Source organism: Perca flavescens, chromosome 16 (assembly GCF_004354835.1).
Source record: "Perca flavescens isolate YP-PL-M2 chromosome 16, PFLA_1.0, whole genome shotgun sequence".
Taxonomy (NCBI): Eukaryota; Metazoa; Chordata; class Actinopteri; order Perciformes; family Percidae; genus Perca; species Perca flavescens.
In genome coordinates, this window is record NC_041346.1 from 12,081,837 (window position 1) to 12,107,244 (window position 25,408).

The following is a 25,408-nucleotide window of genomic DNA, read 5'->3' on the forward strand; positions in this document are numbered from 1 at the left end:
AATTAGCGTCCCAATCAGTGGCAGGAAATACAACCCACAAAGAGCATTTTGCGGTTTTACACGTTAAACTTGTCAAACGGTTGTAGTATAGTTAGGTTTAGGCACAAGAACTGTTGGTTATATTTAGGCACCAAAACTACTTAGTTAAGTTTAGAAAAAGATTGTGATTTTAGGTTAAAAAGCACAGGACTACAAACAGGACTTGTACCCCCAGTCTTTGACCTATTCACCAACATCCTCCATCCACACATGGCGTTTTGGCACTCTCGTACTTCGTCACCTTACTTCCTACTTTGCTCCATCATAATTACTACAGCCACTTTACAAACGTAAATACGAGTAGAAATCTCTTAGTGTAGAAGCTGAGTGTTCTGCGGGGGAAAGAACAGTCTCCATTTTCACTAATGGAAGATGAAGGTAAAGGGCCTGACTGAATACAGATGAGCAGCCAACGAGTTACATAAAAAAGAGATTATAAAGCAGCCTTCTTTTAGTCATTTTTGTAGGGCTTTTTCCTTTTCTTTAGAACAGCTGAGGAGAGACAGGAAATGGGGGAGAGAGATGACATGCAGCAAAGGACCTCAGGTCAGACTCACACCCGGGTCGCTGGCAAGGACGGAGCCTACATGGGGCGCGCTTCTCCAGGTGAGCTTGAGGCCGCCCCAGTTATGCATTTATTTGGTGATGATAAGGTGATGTAACATGTTTTCTAGTTGTGGGTTCTCTGCCTATTCATCTCCTGCGGAGGCTTGTCATTTTGCCGTGATGAGCGCCGACATGTTTCTTCTTGTGGCCACATGCAGTAATGTTCCTAATTTGACACCAGTCTAATCAGTCTGTTAAATACTAACCAGATTAAGGATCATTTTTGATATCTTTCACCTGGTACACTTTCAAACCGACATGATTAGATTTCAACCCAAATGTCATCAGTCGGTTCCATTACCAAGAGGATTTACATGCAATCAAGTTGTCTCTCCTGTGACGGCACCAGTCTTGTACATCACAACACAGAGTTTTAAAGTCTGAAAGCAATTCAGCATTGTTGCCGGCTTATCAGTTAGGTGAAAACTTCACGCAAAACATGAATCAAATCATTTCTTACGAAACTGCCTTGCACTTTGGCAGCACATCAGGCCCCCTGCTGAGTGTCGGTTCAATTAGGGAAGGCACCAACAGGGCAGATAGCTTTGACTTAAGTACAGACGTCTTTTGCAAACTTGATTTGAGTGACAGAACCGCTGAAACTGTGGTAAATTGCGCCTCAAACTGATTAATATTTCTGACAGATTATTTTTTTACTCTAAATCCTTTTGATGACAAAAATGATTACTGCCAATCAAAGAGAAGGCAGACAGATGATCAGTCTTTTTTTTTTTTTTTTTTTTTTTTTTCCCACTAGAGCATCAAACCTAAGAGACATATCACAGCTGCAGTGGAGGCAAGGCCATTTTTTTAGGATCCCCATGTGTCCATTATTATTATTGATAGAATGATGTCGTGTCACATACGTGTGACCATAAGACTGAATTTTTAAAATGGGCTTTCCTGGCTACAGTGACCCTTCTGCAATGTCATCATGTACACTTATAGATACGTTTGTGATGACAATATGTAGTTAAATACTGTTTCTTCAGCTGCATTATATTAAATAGCCGCTCTGTTGTTTTGTTCCTCACAGAGTCCTTTTTATTACTCAGAAAATCAATTTAATGCACCAAAGTCAACAACTCACTCATGGTCATCCTGACTGTTTTTGAATATGCACAAACATCGCAGCGCCGACCTTTTCAAGAAGCTGGTTGAAGGAATGAAAGAGGCACACATGGTCGAACAAGTCCGCCACCGGTGGAAAACTTTGAAATAAATCCTATTTTGCACGGTTCTATGTAAACGGTAATATTAGTGGAATATTCACTTTCATTAGCCATGTAAAAGCTTACTCGGAATATCGTCTTTTTTGGAATAAGGGCAAAAGATGGAATAGTATGTGCATGTTAACATAGTCATTGAACTTGTGACTCTGTTTCATCGATTTGTTATTACATTTCTCCACAATATCACTTCAAATTATTCCTCTTTCAGGAGGAAACTCAAAGTACGGTCTCATTTTGAACCAGCAATCTAACGAGGAGCCTCTCCATAATCTCCCGTTCTACTGCCACTAAACCACCAAAGATTGAAACCTTTTAATAGCCCTAAATGCTGAATATGTCTCCATAAAGAAGGCCCATTGAAGTTGAAGCAAAACAGGGAACAAGATTAGACTAGTGTGTGTTGCTTGCTGCGTGCTCTGTTTGTCAGCTTCAATTATCCATAACACTCAGCCTTAATCCTCATTGCAATTAAAATTCCAATTAGAATTGGGAAAAAAAATAAAAAATTCTAGACACACAGAAGGAAGAGGGCTTGGTAAATATTGGCCTACCACAGTGTCAACACTCTGAGTCACAGCAAGAGAACATATGGTAAAATACTGTGTACAATAGCTGGGGGAATCATCTCGGAATATAAAATGCTCAATGCATATGCAATAGCCATTAGCGGCATAATGTTGGATAAATAAGGGTACATTGATTTCCTAAATGAAGTAATTGGATAAGGATGATTGCATTAGCATATTTTAGATAGTAAAGCAATCATTGCAAAATTCATTTTCATCTCATTATCTGCCATTGATAACTATCTGATAAAGAAAGTGAATACTTGGATTTTTCTAGTAAGCTGTCTTTTCAATGCTCAGCGAACTGTATGAAGCTGGTGTTTTGTTGAAATATGGACACTCATACAATCATACACGGAGTGCACGTACAAAAAGGCAACTTTTTTAACCTTTACTTAACCAGATAAACCAATTGAGAACAAATTCTAATTTGCAACAATGACCTGGCCAAGACGAGGCCTAAAACGAGACAACATAGAGTTACACATTGAATACGCAAACTATAACCATACAAAATACAATAAAGAGTACAAAAAAAATACGGATTAAATATGAATACTGAGTGTAGTACAGACTCTGTATACAGCTTGTGCAAATGTGTCAGAGGTGTGGCTTGGACCCAAGTGCAGAGATGCGAAGAGAGGCAGCAGTTAGGTGCCTTGAAGTCTACGGTCGCAGCGCTGCCTGGAAGGAGACGTTGGGGGCTTAAAACACCATCGAGCATGAGATAGCCTCTGACAGCAACATGTGTCTTTCCAGAGACACTGCACTCAGTATTCTAAAAAGAATTCAGAAACCTCACTGTGAACCGTTTTCAGAAGAAATACTTTTGACTCAATGAGAGTGTTTGGCAATCAGGTACAGTATCTTCTCTAGTTGGCTAGAGTGGTGATTCCAGAGTGTTAACTGTAGGCCAGCAGTTGGGTTTTGGTATTGATACTGAATTCATCATATCGTCACCTTCCTAAAATAATTGCCTAACTCATTTTTTCAGGTTTTTCAGAAAACACAAAAAATAAAACTGCCTAAGTCACATGCTTGACATAGGCAATTATACTAAAAGTGTAGAATCACATGACCTGTTCAACTGAGGATGTAAGCAATTTTACCAGAGGTGGCCTGCACCATGAGGAGATGATTTAGGCAACAAAATCTTTTTTGTTAAAAAATGACTTGGGTTATTATTTTAGGAAGGTGACGATATAGATATTGTTATGATATCACATTCATTACTTTTATTCTTGTCCCCCCCACCCCTCCACACACACACACTCTTGGAATGCTGCATTGGCCACTGTTTCAGCTGGTTATAATTTGGATGAACTCGACCTGAATACTGACTCAGTGGTGAGAAAGACTAGGGTGAGACCTGTAGGGTGTTTCACCTCAAACGCCTGAGGAAATTCTGGGAATCCCTTCAAATACTGGAGGACTCTTGGTGTCACTGGGTTTGGACGTACTGACTGACATGCGCCACAAGAACGGGACACTACTTCGCTACCGTTGTCGCTCTTAATACTACGTCATCTTACAGCGCCGCGGTCGAGCTGCTGCTACGCCCGGTGCGTTCCATACAGACGCTGAAGGGGGATTTATCGGACGCTGAGAGCCACTGACCAAGCGTCTGTATTTTACGAGTTTTGATTGAGAACGGGTTGGTTATTTAACTCAGACAAAGTCAGATGAAATCTCCTCGTCACTGTTTAAATATTCGTAAAAACCCATAGACAGACGTAAAGCGTTATCAATAACATTGATTTAAAAAAAATCTTTTTTAATTATGACATATGGAGAATCAAAGTTTCTGGCTGACAGTTACGATATACACTACCGGTCAAAAGTTTGGGGTCACTTAGAAATTTCCATTCCACTCCATTCCAGACACAATACCTGCTGAGATCAGTTGTATTGTTTTTTTTAACCAGGGCAGCAGTTTTCAGATTACATTATTTGCTTACATAATTGCAAAAGGGTTCTCGACTGTTGTAGAAAGAAGTGGCTGAAGAAACACTTGAAATTCATGCTTTTTGGTCTAAACGTCATACCGAAATTAAAAGTGGTACAGCTCCCATATACTTTGACACTCAGGGGTGTGCCTGATATCATTGTAAAGGTGATTGATGTGGGTTTGTTTGTGTATTTGAGAAGTGTTGTATTTTGTAGTTTTTTGGCTTTTTTATTTGCACTTTTCAAATAGAAATAAAAAAACGCACAGACATATTTGTAGAAAAGAATTCATATAAAATCCATTTTTGAGTCTTTTAGCTTCTGAATTTTTTTCTGTAGTAAGCTGAGACGTGGCTAATGCTGTGTTTTCTGTCACCTGTCAGATGTGTTTACAGCAGTGTATTTTAATAATTTTACAAATTTATAACTTGGACAGAAATAAAAAATCTCCATTCTAGCCTCTGTAACTCTGTGTCAGTAAGGCCTAGAATCATCCTGACACAACTTGAGTGTTTCCTTTCCAATGATATCAGGCACACCCCTAAGTGTCAAAGTATATGGGAGCTGTACCACTTTTAATTTGGGTATGACGTTTAGACCAAAAAGCATGGAATTTCAAGCATTTCTTCAGCCACTTCTGTCTACAACAGTCGAGAACCATTTTGCAATTATGTAAGCACATAATGTAATCTGGAAACTGCTGCCCTGATTAAAAAAAACAATACAACTGATCTCTGCTGGTATTCTGTCTGGAATGGAAATTTCTAAGTGACCCCAAACTTTTGACCGGTAGTGTACATTTATTATTATTACCTTTTGTTAATGCATATATTGAAGGAACTGAAGGATTACATTACATTTCACTGAAATTATATTTCACGTGACAAAAAATTGACTGATTTAAGTCTTCAACTGAGTAACATTGTTCTCAAGTGACTGACCATTAGACCAAAAACGCTGTGTGTACAAAATGACAGCAGAATCTGAATTTTAACCAAAACTACAACATACACTTATAGTCAGATTTTCTGCAAAATGCGAAAAACCCCAACAGAGCCCGCATTATTAAGCTATGAACAAAATGCAACTGCATAGTGCTATCAGCCTTCAAAATCAAAGCCCATCTGCTTCAAAGGCATCTTGTTCTTATAAACTTTCATAGTTTGGGGCCTAACAAAGTGTCTGTTTTCTATATTTATCCCAGATGAATATCAGTTTGCCTGCTCCATAAGCCAGCGCCACAGTTCAATATCCTGCTGTGTGTTAAGGGACGAGTGAGAGACTGAGAGAACACAAAAGAACAATGAAAGGGAAATGTTAGACATACATTGCTCGCATTAAGACACACACACACACACACACACACACACACACACACACACACACGTTCAGATGCATGCATACAGCTCATGCAGCCCCTTTAACACGCATAAAGACACACAGTGAGATACACCAGAGACACGCAGATGAAACACTTAAAGAAGAAAAGAGCCCTTTTATTAGAGAAAAGAGTAATACAAAAAAAAAAGAAAGTAAAATGCAGAGAAAGCCCAGAGATAACCACAACTTCAGAGCTTCACACATGCCAGGGTGAGAGCTTGGCTGCAGGGGAAATGTGTCAAAGCGAGGCCTCTGTCTGAGGAGATTTAGGCCTCAGCCAGAGATGAAACGAAGCCTAACCTCAACACAGAGCCTTGCGGTCTTCTGCCTCACTCTGTGTGTGTGTGTGTGTGTGTGTGTGTGTGTGTGTGTGTGTGTGTGTGTGTGTGTGTGTGTGTGGTAACACATTTGTCCCTGCATGTCTCTGGGAAACTATCATAATGTGTGCATGAATGTGTGAGTCCATGTGCATATACCAATTGTTTTTGTGTACATAGATGAGCGTGTCCTTAAGCATGTGTGTTTCTGTATACATTCTTTCATGTATGTGTGTGTGTGTGTGTGTTTTTGTGTAAATCGCTCTGCATGAGCATTGTGTGTGTGTATGTGTGTGTGTGTGTCTGAATCCCCCTGAATGAGCATTTTATGTGTGTGTGTGTGTGTGTGTGTGTGTGTGTGTGTGTCACCACACTTCCATCCCTCAGATCCCTCAGCCTCGGTTCTGCGGTCCAGATTTCATTAGCAGCCCTCTGGCTTCCCATCCGCCATCTGAATCTAATCCTTTGGCTTCCTTTGACATGCATCTGACTAATGAACGTCAATATTTTGGTTAGAGCGACCAGGATGTAAAGACAGAGAGCCTTGGTTAGGGTGAGAAGAGCAAGAGTGGTGAAAGGAGTGTGTATGAGTGTGTGTGTGTGTGTGTGTGTGTGTGTGTGTGTGTGTGTGTGTGTGTGTGTGTGTGTGTGCTCACGACTGTAGGTGTCCATAATAAAAAAGGGGTTTGGTTATTGCAAAAGATAATGTATCTCACCATTGCTTGCATGATTAGCGCCAATTGCTGCACTATTTGTGAGGGCTTTGATTTATTTAAATTCAAGCAATAGTTCTGGAGACAAAAATCTCAAATCCAAAGTTTATTTGTAAACGGGAGTGTGATTAAATACACCAATTCCGAACTGCCCTTCATCAACAAAAGAAACCCTCATTACAAAGGCAGCTTTATTTGTATAGCACATTTCAGAAACAGGGCAATTCAAAGTGCTTTACATAAAACATTAAAGAGCAGTTAAAAACGATGAAAAAAATTAAAAACAGATAAAATACCAGAATAAAAGTTACAGTGCAGTATAAGAAATTAACAATTATTTAAAGAAATTAGTTTTAAGCCTTGATTTAAAAGAACAGAGTTACAGCGGACCTGCAGTTTTCTGGGAGTTTTTTCCAGATACAGTATGTGCAGCATAAAAACTGAACGCTGCTTCCCCCTGTTTAGTTCTGACTCTGTGGACAGAAAGCACACACGTCCCAGATGACCGGAGAGGTCTGGGTGGTTCATAGTGTAGTAGCAGATCAGAAATGTATTTTGGCCCTAAACCGTTTAGTGATTTATAAACCAGCAAAAGTATTTTGAAATCAATTCTTTGAGGCATTGGAAGCCAGCGTAAAGACTTTAGAAGTGTAGTGATGTGATCCACCTTCTTGGTCTTAAATGGAATAAGCAGGTCTCTAATTTTGGTATAAAATGACCCACAAGTCCTCCCACCCATACGACCACATAGGTTGTTTGTTCCTATACGACTTACGGGAGCAGTTTTCAAAATTTTCTAAGAAGTTAAGTTGAGGCAATACAAATACTTGGTTAGGTCTGAGAATAGGACTTGGTTTGGGTTCAAATCAGACGTTAGCTCAATTCTGCTTACGCATGTGATGCGGAATGTGACACAGCTCTGTTTGTTACGTGAAATAAACAAAAGAAAATTGCCGTCTACTTTGATTTTGAAACGGGACACTAAACCCGGCCTCCTGGGTGAAAGTCCCGCTTTTGTTTGAACCATCCACCACCCCAACCTAGCTCCTTGCGTGGGAATGTGGCGCCACCATTGGAAACGTAAATATAGGTTTTTTTTAGTCGGGGGAACCATAGTCACGGTGATGCAGATAAAGTGGTTTCAAGTGTGGTTACAGTTTTTCATAACTTCACGCAGACAGCATTTGCTGCGATATGATATTAATGGCGAGACGAAAGCGATCACGGTGCTGTTGACGTTACACTTCCTCTGAGACAAGCAGCCAGGCACAGTGGCTTCTGACCCTGGGGACTGACTGACAGGCTGAGGCTGTAAGGCAAGGCAACTTTATTTCTACAGCACCTTTCAGAAACAAGGCAATTCAAAGTGCTTCACATGAAACATTAATGAAAATAAAATAGGCTAAAAAAAATTATACAAATACAATAATAAACAAAATTTACATATATATTTACTGTCATGACAGCGATGGGGCTGTCAGTTTACCTTATATGTAGCATCTTCAAAAGTGGCACTGAATTTGAAGGAGCACCTTGTAATTTCTGCATCTATTATCAAAGTATTTATTAGTAATACAGTGGAAATTAGTATAAATGTGAATATTTGGTAAGCATGTTGATTTACGTTGTGTGCCCCTAAATTGTCTGGTTGTGCCCCAAAAATTTTCAGTTGGGGGCCACTGTGCTCCTAGTGAAAAAAGTTAGTCTGGAGCCTTGTAACAGTGTTACATTATGTGACAGATTATTAGTTCCAAGTGAGAATGTTGTGAAATTGAACACTACGTATATGCCAATGTTGTTTTCAATAAAAAAAAAGCATTTGCACAAAGCAAGCCGATCCACCTTTCCATGTTGATAAGAGCATTAAAATGAAAAAAATATAATGGGACAAAAATAAATCAAGGGACATTTAGAATAGATACAAATTTTAGATTAATTGCGATTAATCGTGAGTTAACTATGACATTAATGTGATTAATCGCGATTAAATATTTTAATCGTTTGACAGCACTAGGTTTTTTGTTACTTAACTCATGTATGTAACGCTGACTTGTTTTAAGTTTTGTGCGCAAGTTAACTTGTAAGTTCAGTTACGTATGTTCTATGTCACATTCGTAACTAGGCGACGTAGTGACGTTAACTATGTGACGTAGTTATGGGAAGTAAATATGTGACGTAACTATGTGACATAACCATGTGACATAATGTTACCTTGCGTAAGTAAGTTAAAATAAGTTAAAGTTGAGTTTTGGTTTCACACTGGATACATAACAGTCTCCTGGGTGAAAGTCCTGTTTGTTTGTTCCACCCTTCCACCTCGACCTCCTCCCTACGTGGACATTCTCGCTCCTAATACTATGTCACCTTAATTCCTCCTTTGCTCCCGTCATTATTACTAAGGCCGCTAGAGGTCGCTGTCACTATAACCATAAATATTCTGTGAAATAAGCTGCTTGTACAAGCAACCTATGGGGTCATTTTTGGGGGGAGGACAGTCTCAAAATTAGTTAAATTACACAATTTTTCTCACTCAGTACAATTGCGTTTTTAAATTGCCATTGTCTTATTAAGACACATTTTCATGTGTAAGGGACCTCACTGAGTATGGAGATACAGCATCCCTATCATAAGCCAAGAACATCTATATTGGCTCGTTTTGTTCATATTGTGTTCCTACACAATTCCCTTCCACCATGTTCCTCTTAGCGCCCTTTCTCACATGACATTTGTGTTTAGTTTCTGCCTTCTCTGCTAATACAGCTCATCATTTGGTGTACTCAAGCCTTGTCGTTTGTCGATACAATTTAGGGAGAAATGATGAGGGTTGGTATGCTGAAACAAATCACCCTACTAATCCAAACATGTCAGCATCATTGTCTTGGAATAAATGAGATGGTCTATGATATGAGTTGAAGCAGTCCATGCCCGAGGAAACTGGAGCAGTTGGTTGACAGTGTAGTCGGACTGAACACGTGCGCCTGTGAATGTGTGTCACACTTAGTCAGGGAAGCCTGGGAAGTGTGTATCCGTCTTCCCTTTTTTTTTTTTTTTTACTTTTCTTCGCTCAGAGAAGATGAGCTGAATTCATATGCTCCTTTTTCAGCAACTCCTTCAAAATCACTCAGTCACACACTTTTCACACCTGGGAGCTACCAAGTACAACTGCAGTATTATACTGTTGGCTCTGAATGGTTCCACTTGGAGCAGTTAGGGATTAAGCACTTCACCCTCAAGAGCAGCTCACTGGTAAAATGAAGGAAGAAAGCTCCTTCTCTCTCTCCTTATTCCCAGATTCACCCGAGGGATTAGAAACAGTGACCATGCTTTCACAAGCCTTTTTCTCACCAGTCTTTTCCCCTCAATATATGCGATGGCCCACCCCTGTGTGTCTGAGAGAGACAGAAGACGTAGAGAGACGATAACGTGTAATGAAGGGCAGCTCAGGCAAAATGTTTGGTTTCATGTTAGACAAGACGGGGGCATCAAATGCGAGAATGAGAAACACTACACCAATGAATGTTGTCATTAAACACATTTACATGTATAAATTACAATTTTAAACTTTTAAAAGTTAAAATATTGGCCAATGTGTATCTTTCACAGTCTTAAATCTGAGTCAAATCTGAGACATGCTGTACTGAGCAAGACTTTCTGATAAACGTTAACAAATATAATACCTTCAATAGGTGGCAGAAGCCCTTTGTAGTGATACAGCGCAGCCTTCACTCGAGCACTGAAACAGCCACGTTAGTGCCCAAACGTCATTGTATGGAATAAAGTCTGAGCTGCTGTTTTCTAATGTGGGTAAAACTATTGACTTTGGTTGTTGATTCAGGCTTAAAAAAAGGTGTTAGCTGGAATGAATGGCGCTGTGTCGGACATGAGCCGAACTCTCAGTCCTATGCTGTACTCTGTTACATCGTCACACATCGTCCATCTTTTTTCTTTTCTTTTTTTTTACCCTTACAAAGCAAGCCCACAAATTCTCATTGTGGTCTGGCAAAGCTCAAGAGGCATTCTAGAAAGACAGGTCTAATTTCAAACAGACTGTAGGATAAATGATTGACATGTGCTCTCCTTAGCTGGGACATAATATAAACTTAAATCCAAAATGGGCCCTGAATAAATCTGGGGCAAATGATATAGGTCACAAATGCAGCTTCATTTTGTACCTAAAATGCCTAACTGTTGTTCGCTACATTTAAACACATAGAAACATCTTTCTTTTCCCATTGGCTGTTGACACTATCAGATCTTGTTGAAGGATGACTTGGAAGATAAGGCCTGGAAAACAAGGTCATTACAGTCTCTTTTAGGAGTGTTTATTTTAATATATAAAATAATCTGAGCAAAACGTCCTGGAGAGACCTGATGCTCAGGATCCAGTAAACAGGAAACAAGTTGTTGTGATCTAGCTTTAAGAAACATTGATTCCAGACAGAGATACTGTAAAGAAAGATAAAGTAAAATAGATAAACAGAGAGAGATGTTTATTAAGAGGATACAGGAGGGTAAAAGACACAATAGCATCAGAGGAAAGGAGTGACTGTAGAAGCAGAATGGACAGTAGCAGACAGGAGATATGAAAGTATAGACACCAGCAGAAAGAGACAGAACATAAAGATTGAAAAATAAGAATGGACAGAGAAAAGGGATGTGCGTGCGTCACATCCCATTCTTAGCAAGCCCCTTCAATCAAGATGGGATTTACAAGCCTGGGTTTCTGTTACCACATTTTACTGCCTACAGGCCTGTGAGCAGGGGCTTTTATTTGGCAGGAGCTTAAACTCTAAGAGTAACAAGTTGGTTTTTTTTATTTGGCAGCGGTTTCCAACTGCAATGGTTTTCTTCAGGTTTCCCGACCGCAGAGCAGAGGGGAGGGGGGGGGGGTAGAGGAGAAGGCTAGGAAGAGGAGGGGGAATGCAGGCAAATTACAGCAGCGAAAGGAGGAGGGGAGCAGGAGAGTGAATATGAGGAAGGCAGTGTAATGATGTGATGTGAAGGAGTGAAAGAGGGTAAAGAGGATGGTCTATAGCAGGGGGGTCAAACTCATTTTCACTAAGGGCCACACTGGAAAAAGAGAATCACACCAAGGGCCAGACATGGAGAGTTTATTGACGTGCTTTTTGTCACTTTTTTTAAACATTTTGGTAGCTTTTCTCCTCATTTTTGTTGTTTTTGTTTTGATTTTTTCGTGGCGTTCTCAGACATTTGTCACCTTTTTGTAAATTTGTTGCTTTTTCCGACATTTTTGTATGCTTTTTGACGCATTTTTGTTGTCGTGAAGCCCTACAAAAGTCATCAACAGAGTTCCTTAGCAATCATAGAATTTAGCAAATCAAGCAAAACAGTGATACATTTTTAAAAGCCAACTCACGGCAACCTGTTTCACAGCCTGAATATGAAAACTCTCAGCTTCTGGGGGAATGTCTGAGCCTCAGAGTTCTGCTTTGAATGTTAAGTAATTGCCTTTTTAAAAAAAAACACTTTCCTGTGTTTTTGGCTTGGCGCAAAAGTAGGCGGGCCAAAATTTATTGTGAAGCCAAATTGATATACGGGCCGGATCAAAATCTGCAAGGGGCCCGGTTTTGGCCCGCAGGCCTTGAGTTTGACACATGTAGTCTGTAGTGGTGTTAGGCATGGTGGTTATGGGTAAATTTGGGGTAGACTTTTTTTAAAGACTTTTTTGGCCTTTATTAGATAGGATAGCTGAAGACAAGAAAGGGGGGAGAGAAAGGGGGTATCTTGGAGCAAAGGGCAGCGGGTCAGACTCAAACCCAGGCCATTGCAGTAAGGACTGAGCCTTAGTATACACGCTCAACCAGGTGAGCGTGTATACGTAAGGGCATCCCAAGTTGAAACAACTTTTGTGTGTGTGTGTGTGTGTGTGTGTGTGTGTGTGTGTGTGTGTGTGTGTGTGTGTGTGAGAGTGAGAGAGAGAGAGAGAGAGAGAGAGAGAGAGAGAGAGAGAGAGAGAGCGAGCTAAATATGTATCTGCTTGCCACAACCTGAGGGACTCACCACTATAAGATCCCAACATTACAGATTGGTTTAGGATTGTACAGTAATTTTATTGTACAAAACTTTATTATTAGTATTATATTGTGTTATGTAATTGTTTTGTAATGTAGTGTGTTGTGTAACTATCAGTGCAGTATAGAATCTATGTGACACCTACTGTATTTAATATGTGATATGTATTATATATGCATTTTCTGTAAACTGCTTTGGCAACAACATGTTTTCATTGTTCATGCCAATAAAGCAAATTGAGAGAGAGAGAGAGAGAGAGAGAGAGAGAGAGAGAGAGAGAGAGAGAGAGAGAGAGAGAGAGAGAGAGAGAGAGAGAGAGAGAGAGAGAGAGTGCGTTTGAATAAGCATCTTGAAAGAAATCAGCCTCTTTTGCATCTGCCTCAGTACCAAATCCAGACAGATGTAGACCAAGGTAACTAGCTGTGTTATTCACTGGATTGAAATTTAACTATCGAGGGGTATCCAAATTTGTAAGTTGCATTCCGGAGTCAAACTCTTAAAAGTGGTAAAGAAACAGCACACATTTAAGTCCTAACCATACTGGAGGGGAAAACAATTTGTCGCTCTCCACTGACTTTGTATTGCGTGCAGGTGCCTCCTTGTCATTTCCGTCTGATAGCAAACAACAGCAAAATACTTAAATGCTGCTGTGTGATGGAATGCACTAACAACTGGGTGAAGAACCATACAGTCTATGTAAAGAACCCATAACTTAGTTTTTATAGGCTGCTGAACCTAAAAAAACAAGCGTTTAGTTTGACAGAAGTGGATACAGGCGATATGTGAGGCATCAGCAGGAAAACTGTGGGATCCTGACACTCAGTATGCCTAATGTTACGTGTGCACTGACATTTGATATAACATAGTTAGTCAGTTTTAGGCTAACTATTTGTCTGTAAGTTAATCTAAATCATGTTGACGTTATGCAACTTGTGTTATAGTGGAATATGGATGAATTAGAAAGCTATGCAGTATTATGTGCTTAAGTGCCTTAGCATACTAACACATAGCTAACGTTAGCTTACTAACAGCTAACTTGTCCTCTCAGGTAGACATAGATTGCTATAATAATCATTTGAAATGGTTAAATCTAATGTTTTTGGTAGCTACAGGCATTTTGTTAGTGTTTCAGGCCTTTGTTTTCCTCTTCGATGGGCGTGACTTTCAGAGTATGACACGTTCCGCTCTGTCCCCATTAGGCCTAGCTATTGAGCTTAAAATTTGAGTCTGTAATTTGTAGAAAAAGTGCCTGTTGTATTTAGTTTTATGTTGTTGTGGTGGGGTGGATCCCCTGGGTAAAGCCACTCCAACTCCACCCACCAACTTCGATTACCCCACAGAAGTGAAGGCCTGATGCATTACAGTATTTTATAAATGGCAGAGATGAATAGAGCACAGTGCAGTCTTTTTTTATGTGGACTGTGAAAACTCACTGTAACCTATGGTACCATTACATTATCTGTCCAGGTATATGCCAGCATTGCCAAGTCTTACATCACCAAGATATTATCCTACCTTCACAAAGCTGTCAAAGCTAGGGACATAAAAAGAAAATGTATTCATTCATTATTAAAATGTAGGGAGAGCAATGCCCTCTGTTTCGAGTGAGGCCCTGTTAAAACGTTTTTTTCTTTTGTTTTGCCAAAAAATTGGCGCAAGATGAAGTTAATTGCTGCAGTTTTTTTTTTTTTTTACTTATGTACATCTATCTTTGCTTTGCAGTAGACTATATGTATCTTCTAATATGTGTTTTTTTTTTTTTTTTTTACATCCAATGCCTACATTTTTTAATTTTACTAACTGTGTGGTTAAAGTTGGAGAAAGATCATGGCTATGGCAAATAAAATATGAGTAGAATTACGGGAGGCAACTCAAGCACTTGGCTAAGGTTAGGTAAAGATTATGGTTATGGTTATTAAAAAAGATAAACATGCTGCACAAATAACGTTTATAATAATTATTATTAATATTACTTCCTGCATTGGCACTGTAAATTTCCATTGTAAATTGTGCAGTGTGAAATTGTAATTTCATTCAAAATAACACGTCATTTTTCCAGCCTCTGAGTCTGTCTGTGTGAAAGTAAGGTAACATAGTTTAAAATTCACATCAGGAAGCTGCCGACTGAGCCAAAGGAGTTCATGGTTAAAGGCCTGAGTGGTAGTAATGAGGTTGCTGCACTTTTATTCTGCAAGTGTGGAAATTGAACCAGACACCAGGAAATAATTCTAATTCTAATCTACTTGTACATACTTTTGAAACTTTTGAAAGCAATATCGATGCCTATTCAATGGCGACAGTAGGCACAGGTGCCCTGGTTGTCACTTTAGCTTAGACACTTTCTAAGCTTTTTCCAAGGCAATGTCAAAACATCTTTCCCTTTCCCTATACATTTCCACCTCAAAAATAGAACTGAAACATAGAACACATCATCTTTGGGATCTTCATGCTCAGGTCACTGCTTTTTAAAATGACAGAGTGGATACATATTGTACCATTACACAGGAATAGAATGTACAGTAGATGTTACGGAGAGGGAGGCTATGGAGCACATGTGTCAAACTCAAGGCCTGCGGGCCGAACCAGGCACTTGACAAATTTTGATCCGGCCTGCATATCAGTTTAGGTTCACAATAAATGTTGGCCCGCCTAGTTGTGCGCCAAACCCAAAAGACTGCTTTACAAATGGCAATTACGCGACAGAGCAGAATGTGGCAGATTTGTTGTCTTTGAGAATCAGAAATTCCCACAGAAGCAGAGAGTTTTCATATTCAGGCTGTGAAACAGGTTGCTGTGAGTTGACTTTTAAAAACGTAACTAATGAAAAAGAAATGATAACGTTGGAGAAATCTGCACAAAAGTTGGAAAGACTACAAAAATTACAGAAAATGCAATAATACAGCCAAAGAAATCTTACTTTTTTCAATTAATTAAAAGCATGTCAATAAAAATAATAACTTTACATATCTGTAACCCCGTCGAGGAAAGGGTTGACAGAAACATAGTTTTGGCCAATCAGAGGAGGTTGTGCCAGACTTCCGCCTTTAGATGAGTCTATCTGATCAGTCAGAGGGAGAGCAGGAGACGGTTGTGAAGTTTAACGTTGGTAGTCCCCAGAGAAGAAGTTGGTTATTTCATGGCGAAGATTAGCACTTTTGCATGGCACTGTATCCATGTCACATTCTCATTAGAGGCTGAACCCCCCGAAAGGTCTGATCCTAGAATCGCCCCTGGGACAAACCTAGAAGAGCAGGTGAAGAGGAGCAGGGGGAAACATAGGGGAGAGGAAGAGGGTGGGAGAGAAAAAGGACCACATAAGTCGTTTGTTCAAGCAGCCATTACTACTTATATTTAAGGTTACCAATGGCTGCGCCTTCTAGTGGTCATAGTAATAATAAGGGGAGCACAGTAGAAAGTAAGGTGACGATGTATAAGAGCGCCACATATGCAGGCAAGGAGGTAGGTTGGGGAGGTGGATTGTTAAAAAAAAAACAGGACTTTCACTCAGGAGACTGGGTTAAGTGTCCCATTTGAAAAATAAATTACATGGCTAGTTTTTTTTAATTTATTTTTGTGAACAAACTGAGCTATGTCACATTCTGCGTCACATGTGTAACTGTAATTGAAGAAACGTCTGATTTGAACCCAAACCATGATCTTTTTCCAAACTTAACTGAGTTGTTTTGGTGCCTTAACCTATCCAAACTGCGACTGTTTCACAACGTTAACATGTTTAAAATGCGACGGTTACATTCTCTGGTTTAAAAAAAGAGGACAGAAAACGCTCCTGTGTGTATTTCCTGCCACTGCTGGGGCACTAATTTATGAAACGCTCCTGTGGGTCGTATAATAGGGTAGGAATAAACAACCTATTTCGTTGTATGGTTTAGAGGACTTGTTGGGAGGAGGACCAAAATGCATCCAAAATGGGGCTTGATGTAGTCTCTATCCACGACGTTCCACTTCCGGGATTGCTCTGGTGCCGCCGAGATATGATATCACTCTTTTCAGCCGGATTTGCAAATTGTGTGTCAATCATTGTAAAATAGTTTTTTTCTGTCAACATTTGTTCTGTGTTGATTGAGTCTATGACGTTCCACTTCTGGGATTGCTCTCGTTCTGACGGAAATTCCGCCGGATGTCACTCTTTTCGGATGTCTGTTTTTGGATGTCCCGTTACCTTCCGCTTTCTCTGTGTTGTAATTTTAAACTCCGGTTGATTTCTGAGGACTATGGTTAACTGCTCCTCAGATCTCTGCATGGTAAATCCAGACAGCTAGCTAGACTATCTGTCTAATCTGACTTTTCTTTTGCACGACTAAAACAACTTTTGAATGTACACACGTTCCACCAAAACAAGTTCCTTCCCAAGGCTATTTTGCAGTGGCACCGTGACTCCGTCTGGCGCTTAGCACCGCCCAAGACGATTGTGATTGGTTTAAAGATATGCCAAAAAAACAGAGCACGTTTTTCTCCCATCCCAGAATGCTGTGTGGACTAGCCAGACCGTCCTCCGCAGCGCTGTTGAAGAAGGTCTGGCAAAGCCAGACTAGGCTTGATGAAGCAAAGGTGTGAGGTGGGCACTTGAAAGAAATGAGAAGTACACATATGGCAGAGACAGTTGGCAATCAGTTGGCTGTTTCATTGACAAGCAGCTACACTTCCCTGTTTAAAAGTTTAAACCCACTGGGACCTCGGTATACCTCCTCAAAAAACAGAATGCAGGATGGTTGGCCCCACTGAGCTGACCAAATGTCTGAAATGTAAATAAACTCAACGTGGACCACGAGTGGGTATACACTCTCCCAGTGTTTCTTTCCTTTCTTCTCCCCTTTCATCTTTGCTTCCTGGTTCCCTCTTGACCTTCACCCCACTTCCTTACAAATACAGTGCGTACCGGTTTAGCAGAAACGATGGCACATCCTGTGCAAACCAAGCTCATGTCTGAATGGATTTGAAACCTGAGCCACGTTACAATGGTGGAAACACAATTATTTATCTTTCCCTGCTCTTTGCTGTCAGGTTAACAGAGGAAATACTGCCTGCATTTGCTTTGTAAGTAAATGCTGTCATTGGTGTCTAATAAGCTTCCATCTCCCCAGGCTACACATTACACCCCCATACTTGTGTCCCAAAAATATATAACTCAAAGTCATTTTAAGGAACGGGGCCGCTTGAGAGGCATTTAGAAAGGATCAGCGTGTTAGAACATACTTTCAGCAGTAATCCACCAATGGTACACAAAATATGTCTAGGAGTAGGTAAAACCTTCAAGAGCCTTCCTCACAAATAAAAACACATTTGTTTTCTGTCTAAGCAAATGTAGTGACAGTCATATGTTTAATCTCTGATTTGAAGTATGATTTGTGTCAACCTAACTGTCTTAATGTACACATTACCCAAAGCCGTTTGAAAACGTCTTCCCACAGAATTCAATTTACCTCTTGTGAAAATTTCCGAAAAAAGGTTAACTGCTGCAGAGGCAGCAAAACTGTCTGTCTGAACAAAGTGCTCACATCTTTGCCGGATCCTTTTCAGGGAACACTTTCATCATTTGACAAGAAAGCTGATGCTGACACAATGAAATATTTATTTGAATGTGCTAGAGGTACACAATTTTATCTTGCCAGAGACTAAGAAGCCTAAAAAAAACAGAGCAAACCCCCTTGAAAGATGCTGTGTAATTTTTATTCTCTCTGTCTCTCACCATTTAATATTTATCTAAATACCACTTGACGCTGTCTAGTTGACACAACACCATTTTATATTTCATGAAGGCATAAAGACAGCTTGTTGTTAGTGATGTTTAAATGTCTGAAGTAACTCTTGTCTCCTCTCTCCTGTGTCTTTTCACACCAGCAAGGAAGCTAAAAAATAGGCCAAGGGCTGATGCATAGTACTTATTTTTTTTGTCTCTGACTCAAGATTTGGAGTTTATTTATTTTGAAAGGTGTGACTGAGATGAGAGATGTGGCTTTTTTAAATCCTCAAAAGTTGTACCTCTACTGTGACCCAAATAGAAGAAAGACAATTTTTAAATGTCTCCCCAATCCAATTAATCAGTGGGAAAGCAGGAAATGCCTGCCACAGTGTGAACCAAAACGTTTAAAAGGAATTATATAGTTGTTTGTGATGATTGTCATTACCCCAGATCAGATTTTACGGACTGGATTTTCTACCATATAGCTTTAGTGGTTAGTTATGAATCTTAAAAACAAACTCTAAAACGTTGCGTTTGAGCTCAGCTTGGCTGTCGTCCTCTCTCCCGACTCCTGCTGAGCACCAACTGTCTGGGTAGAGTAGCTAGTAGCTTATTTGGCTGCTGAGCGCAGAATAAAAGTCTACACACTCTCCCAAAAATTTGCATTCACTGGAGACTGAATATAAGTTTTGAGCTTGATTTAATTCCCAGTCATGTATTTGTGCTGCTGGTTTTTCCATGAATAACTTTGCAAACTTGTCGGTGCTTTCCAAATTTGTTATAAATAACTTAAATATAATTTAAATAATTCATATGGGTGTTAGTTGATGTGGCAGGTTAAGAAAAGGTTTTTGTTAAGTTTACCAAACTAAACTTCAACAAGAACTGTCAAGGTTAGGAAAGGATTGTAGTTCATCAAAAGAAACTAATATTGACTAAAGGTAGGAGGACAGTGGGCTACATTGCTTTGTACGGTCCAGCATCCATAGGGAAAACCGTCATTATGTTGCTTGGACCCAAAAGTGCAGAGACGAGGAGGCAGTGGAAGGTTTAGAGGATTTATTAAAGAAACGGCTTTCAACAAAGGGATTCCTGAGGCAGGCAGGCAAAAAGAGTTCCAGAAACACTGAGAAAACTGAAGACTAGGGAATCAAAAACCACAAGAAATGGCACAATTTAGGGGGTGATAAATACAATAATCTGACAACAAACAAAGGAAGCACATCAACTAAATACACAAGGTAACAAGGGTGGTAACGAGGGACAGGTGGCACGAGGGCTGATGAACAGGTGAGAAACATGAGGGCAGGAGAGACAATCACAAAGGCAGGAAAATACAAAGCACGAAGTAAAACAAGACATGACACAGGAGAAACAGACACGACAAAGTAAAACAGGACACTGAATCATGAAAACACACAAAGGATGGAACTAGGAAAACACAGAACGAACACGGGTAAAACGTAACCATGTACAAATAACAGGGAAACAGTAACACACAGGGAACGAATTGACAAAATAAGACCACAACCACATTATTGACCAATGCCCTTTTTATTAACCATGCTAGCTCTAGGGAAGGCAATATCTTCCACCACATTGAACTTTGTTGATCCCTTTCATAAGGTCAAAGTTTCAGTTTGTTCAGTGCTTTGGTTTATCCATCAAAACAGTGCTTTACAGCCTCCAAGCGCTATTGTTTTCTGGTAAGGACGATTTCCACGTTTATGATCAGGGAAAGCCACATTAAAATGTTCTCTATCGACGTAGACGACTAGCTAATGGCATCCCATCAAATTAATGCAAAACTAGTGGATGCCATCATGAAGCAAAAACATATATAAGGAAAATTTCTCCCTTTTGATTTCTGATGTTTTCTTTAAAAGGTCCCATGGCATGAAAATGTCACTTTATGAGGTTTTTTAACATTAATGTGCGTTCCCTCAGCCTGCCTATGGTCCCCCAGTGGCTAGAAATGGTGACAGGTGTAAACCGAGCCCTGGGTATCCTGCTCTGCCTTTGAGAAAATGAAAGCTCAGATGGGCCGATCTGGAATCTTCTCCTTATGAGGTCATAAGGAGCAAGGTCACCTCCTATTTCTCTGCTTTGCCCGCCCAGAGAATTTGGCCCACCTATGAGAGAGAGAGACATCATGGCTTTCAAACGAGCAAAGTGGCAGTTGGTCAAGGCCATACCCCCACCCTCCACCTTGCCCCCCCCTCCTCCTCAATAGCTCCAGACACAGAAATGGAATTTCTAAGGAAAGCTCATTGTGGGACTGGCTCTAGTGGCTGTAATTCTGCACTAAGGCTGAATTTTGGGAAAGAGACTTCAGATACAGTATTAGGGGACCACTAAGATCTATATAAAAGCATCCAAAGAGCACCATGTCATGGAACCTTTAAAAAAAGATGAAAAAAAAGAATGCAATTTAATTTCTTTTTCTTTAGGTACATTGTATCTCAAATGTGTTGCTGACATAAAACGCCTCTAAAGGTAGAACAAAAACAACTAATACATGCAGCAAATATCTAAAGTTTCCCAGATGGTCTTTTAGTCTGCCATTAATGACTCTTCTTGAAGCCTGGAATGAGGACAGGAAGGCTATAATGGAATCTACCTTAATAATGATTGATTATTCATCCGTTAAAATTTGCATTAATCAATTACAGGAATTATGTAAAATGTGCTTTCCTGTGTGTCTTAGGTTAACTGAATATGTCAAACAGCAGCAATGAATTCCAGTGGCGGAAAGAGGGTCGTTTGACAAGGGCTCACTAACAAGGGGATGAAGCACTCCCTTTTTTTTTTTACTGAAAAATTGCCTATTGCTACAGTAATAGGAAAGATGCAGCACTGCCTCCAGTGAGAGGAGATATTTTGAGGCACAATATAAAATAAAGAGAAAGAGATTTTATGAGGAAGAGGTACAAAGAGGGTAACCAATAAGATGGACAGACAGAGAGATGGTCAGAAATTTATATGACAGAAGACAGGAAAAGTGAAACGAGGTAATGAAGATACAAATTTGAAAAAGAGATGCTGACACATGTAGACAGAAAGAATGCCAGCCAGATGGAGAACCAGATAGTCAGAAAAACGTAAAATGCCCCTTTTGAGGAGGAGGATATGGAGGTGGAATGACTATTTGAGGACTGGCTTTAGTGTGTCGTCATAGGAAAGAAGAAGAGAGAGGAGAACAAATATCTTTTGTTCAAAGCCTACACTGTACTGACTCTATAAGTAACAGATCAGTCATCAGGTTTTTTTATAATATGGAAAATAAGACTCAAACTAGGACTAGGCAATGTATTGATATTAAATCGATATGGATAAATGAGGCTAGATATTGTCTTAGATTTTGGATATTGCAAGCCTTCTGGTTTTAAAGTGCTCATATTATGCTTTTTGGCTGTTTTCCCTTTCCTTTATTGTGTTATATATCTTTCTTGTGCATGTTATTGGTTTACAAAGTGAAAAAGCCCAAAGTCCACCCCAAAGGGAGTTACCAGTTACCATCTCCAACAGAAAACACTGTTCACAAAATGCTCCAAACAGCTCTATTGTAGTCACCCTTTACTTCAGAGACAAACGTGCGTCACTTTGTAACACACATTATAATGCTCGCCTAGTTGCTAGTGTGGCACGCCCTGATACTCTGCTTCTGACTGGCTAGTAGTCCTTACCTAGCTACTGCGCATTTGTGCGACTACCAACAAAGATGGAACAGAAGTGTGATGCCTCACTCTGTAGCTAAAACAGAGAGCTAAACACACAGGGTGAAAATAGGAGCTGCAGCAATGTGCAGTACAACAAAAATATGGTGTTTTTTGAAAATTAAACCATGTAAACCTATTCAGGTACGATCTCTAAATACAATTATGAACCTGTGTTACAGTAAAGTGATGTAATTTTCTGAACGTAGCAGATTGTTCTGTTATTTTCCATTATCTACTCAGTCATTATATTCACATTACTGATGATTATTTATGACGAGATGAAGAGTATACGTAAAGCTATAATGCATAGTTTCTGTCTCCCCCATAAGGAATTCTAAGTAATGACAACAACACTTTCAGCGCATCCACATGATACAAGCCTTCTGTGATCGCGCACAGCCCCCACCCCTCCTCTACGCAGTTGCTAGTAGCCAACGAAGACTGAGGAAAAAGACATGATGAACTCTTCAGAAGAGGTCATTATCTTCACTCGAGTTTCCGCGTGTAAAAGTCACTGGACGACACCAGTTTGTGATCATAGCCATACTGAGAAATCCAGAGAGAGTTCTGTGGAGCTGATAGTCTTAATTAGCTTTGTAGCAACTCATTTGGGAATGGCTTGAATGTAACGAACGTTAATTAATATCAAAAAGTTACGCACTAAAGCTTTAACTGATGAAAGTAAAGGTTCTAGTGTTTCGTGGGTATGGCATCAATGAATTCCCGCTACTAGATTTATACAAAAGTTATTGAGGATGCAGCTTCTGTTGACAGACATTTCTTGTTTTTTTTAAGTAGTTTGACTCACATATGCTTTTCCACATCGGCACATCATCATGAAGACCAGATTTATAGGATTGGAGCAGATGACCCCTTTGATCTTGATCAACTCCCCTGTCTAAGGATGATTGAATGCACTTAGTCATAAAAACCACATCAAACACAATGTGCACAATTGTCCCGTCATGGATATCTTTGAAAAATCTCTGTCTGGAAGGCGCAGGCGATGAATCTTTTGTAGAGCACACTCCCAACACCACTCAGCCTGATGATATTGAATAGATACAGCAAAGTAGTGGGCTGAACTTTATGTTTTGATGTTATATTTTTCTTTGCAAATTGTGTGTCAGACATTGTAAAATAGTTTTTCTCCGGGAAACTTTGGGATTGCTCTCGGTCTGAAGGAAATTCCACCGGAAATTCCGTCGGCTCTATTTTCGGATGTCCCGTTACCTTCCGCTTTCTTTGTGTTTTAAACTCCGGTCAGTCTATGAGGACTACGGTTAACAGCTCCTCAGATCTCTGCAGGGTAAATCCAGACAGCTAGCTATACTATCTGTCCAATCTGAGTTTTCTGTTGCACGACTAAAACAACCTTTGAACGTAGACACGTTCCACCAAAACAACCTCCTTTCTGAGGCTATTTTGCAGCCGCACCATGGGTTCGTCCGGCGCTAAGCACCGCCCAAGACAATTGTGATTGGTTTAAAGAAATGCCAATAAATGAGAGCATGTTTTTCTCCCATCCTGGAATGCTGCGTGGACTTACGAGACCTTTCTCCACAGCGCTGTGGAGGAAAGTCTGGCAATGCGAGACTAATTGAGTCAGTTTTTTCGGTTGATGTGACTTGCCTCCATCTGAACCTATGGCATTTGCCATACCCTCTTCATTATAGCAGTCATACTGCATACTCTCTTCATTATAAAATGTGAACTTGCTATCCTACCTGTACACTGGACCTAAACTCTATAACAGATATCTGCATATGAATGCAGAATCTGTAGGCAATGGGACAACATTTTGGTATCGGAAGCATCTGATTTCCATTTGTATTCAGAGTAGTATTAACCAATCCTGTTTGAGAGGGCTTTGGTTGCATGCAGGTTAACAGTAAACAGAGAGGAAAAGAGGCTGACCTCATTGTCTGAAATGCAATCTTGGAACACATTGGCTATTGTCTGATGACGATTTAGCTTCTTTTTTTTTTATTTACAAACGCTGACCATTCAGAGAAGACCGGCTTTTTCAGCAGGGGGGCTTAAAGAGACAGGCGCTAAAACGAAGCATTTCAGACAGGTATATTTAGACATACAGTCCATCCATCCATCCATCCATCCATCCATCTTTGTCCGCTTATCCGGGGTCCGGTCGCGGGGGCAGCAGCTCCAGCAGGGGACCCCAAACTTCCCTTTCCCGAGCCACATTAACCAGCTCCGACTGGGGGATCCCGAGGCGTTCCCAGGCCAGGTTGGAGATATAATCCCTACACCTAGTCCTGGGTCTTCCCCGAGGCCTCCTCCCAGCTGGACGTGCCTGGAACACCTCCCTAGGGAGGCGCCCAGGGGGCATCCTTACCAGATGCCCAAACCACCTCAACTGGCATACAGTATGGGAAAAATTATGTTTTTTGATCATTACAGCATGTTCTAGTAGAAACCCAAAATATAAACATGAACCTGAAAAAGAGCATAATATGGGACCTTTAATTACCATAATACAGCACCATAATATAGTGGTTCCATAACTTTTTTCATACCAAGGACACTTAAACTGACACAACATAGACCAAAGACCCCTATTTGTTAACATTCCGTCCCAGGGTCCATCTGAATTTGTTTTTCTTTTAGATATTTTATTACAGAAGGTGTATGAAACACAATACAGTCATACATCATGTCATCGTGTTATGGCATTACAGTAAAAATAATGATTCCCCTTTTTGCTGGGGACCCCCTGAAACTCCCTCAAGAACCCCCTAGGGGTCCCCCGACCCCACTTTGGGAACCACTGCCATAATGCACACTTTTCAGACAATGGATTGTGGATAGTTTGATGTGTAAATGTGTTTTTAAAAAGGGTCTTTCTTTCTGTCAATCTGAGATGCATAAAGCCTGATTTGTTGACAATCAATAGTCCTGATGGTAAAACCTAATCATGTGAATGATCCTTTAAAGTTAAGAGATGGATAGAATAGACAAAGAGAGGAGCAAAAGGCAAAGAGAAGAGATGAGTAAATCTTACCTACTGTGTTAAACTCCCACAAGTGCTCGTAATCATTCTCCTTCACCTAATATCACTCCCACACTGTGTGATAAACAAAACCTTTCTTACTCCCTTCTCGCACCTCCTTTTTATGTCTTTTCATTCTAAGTGC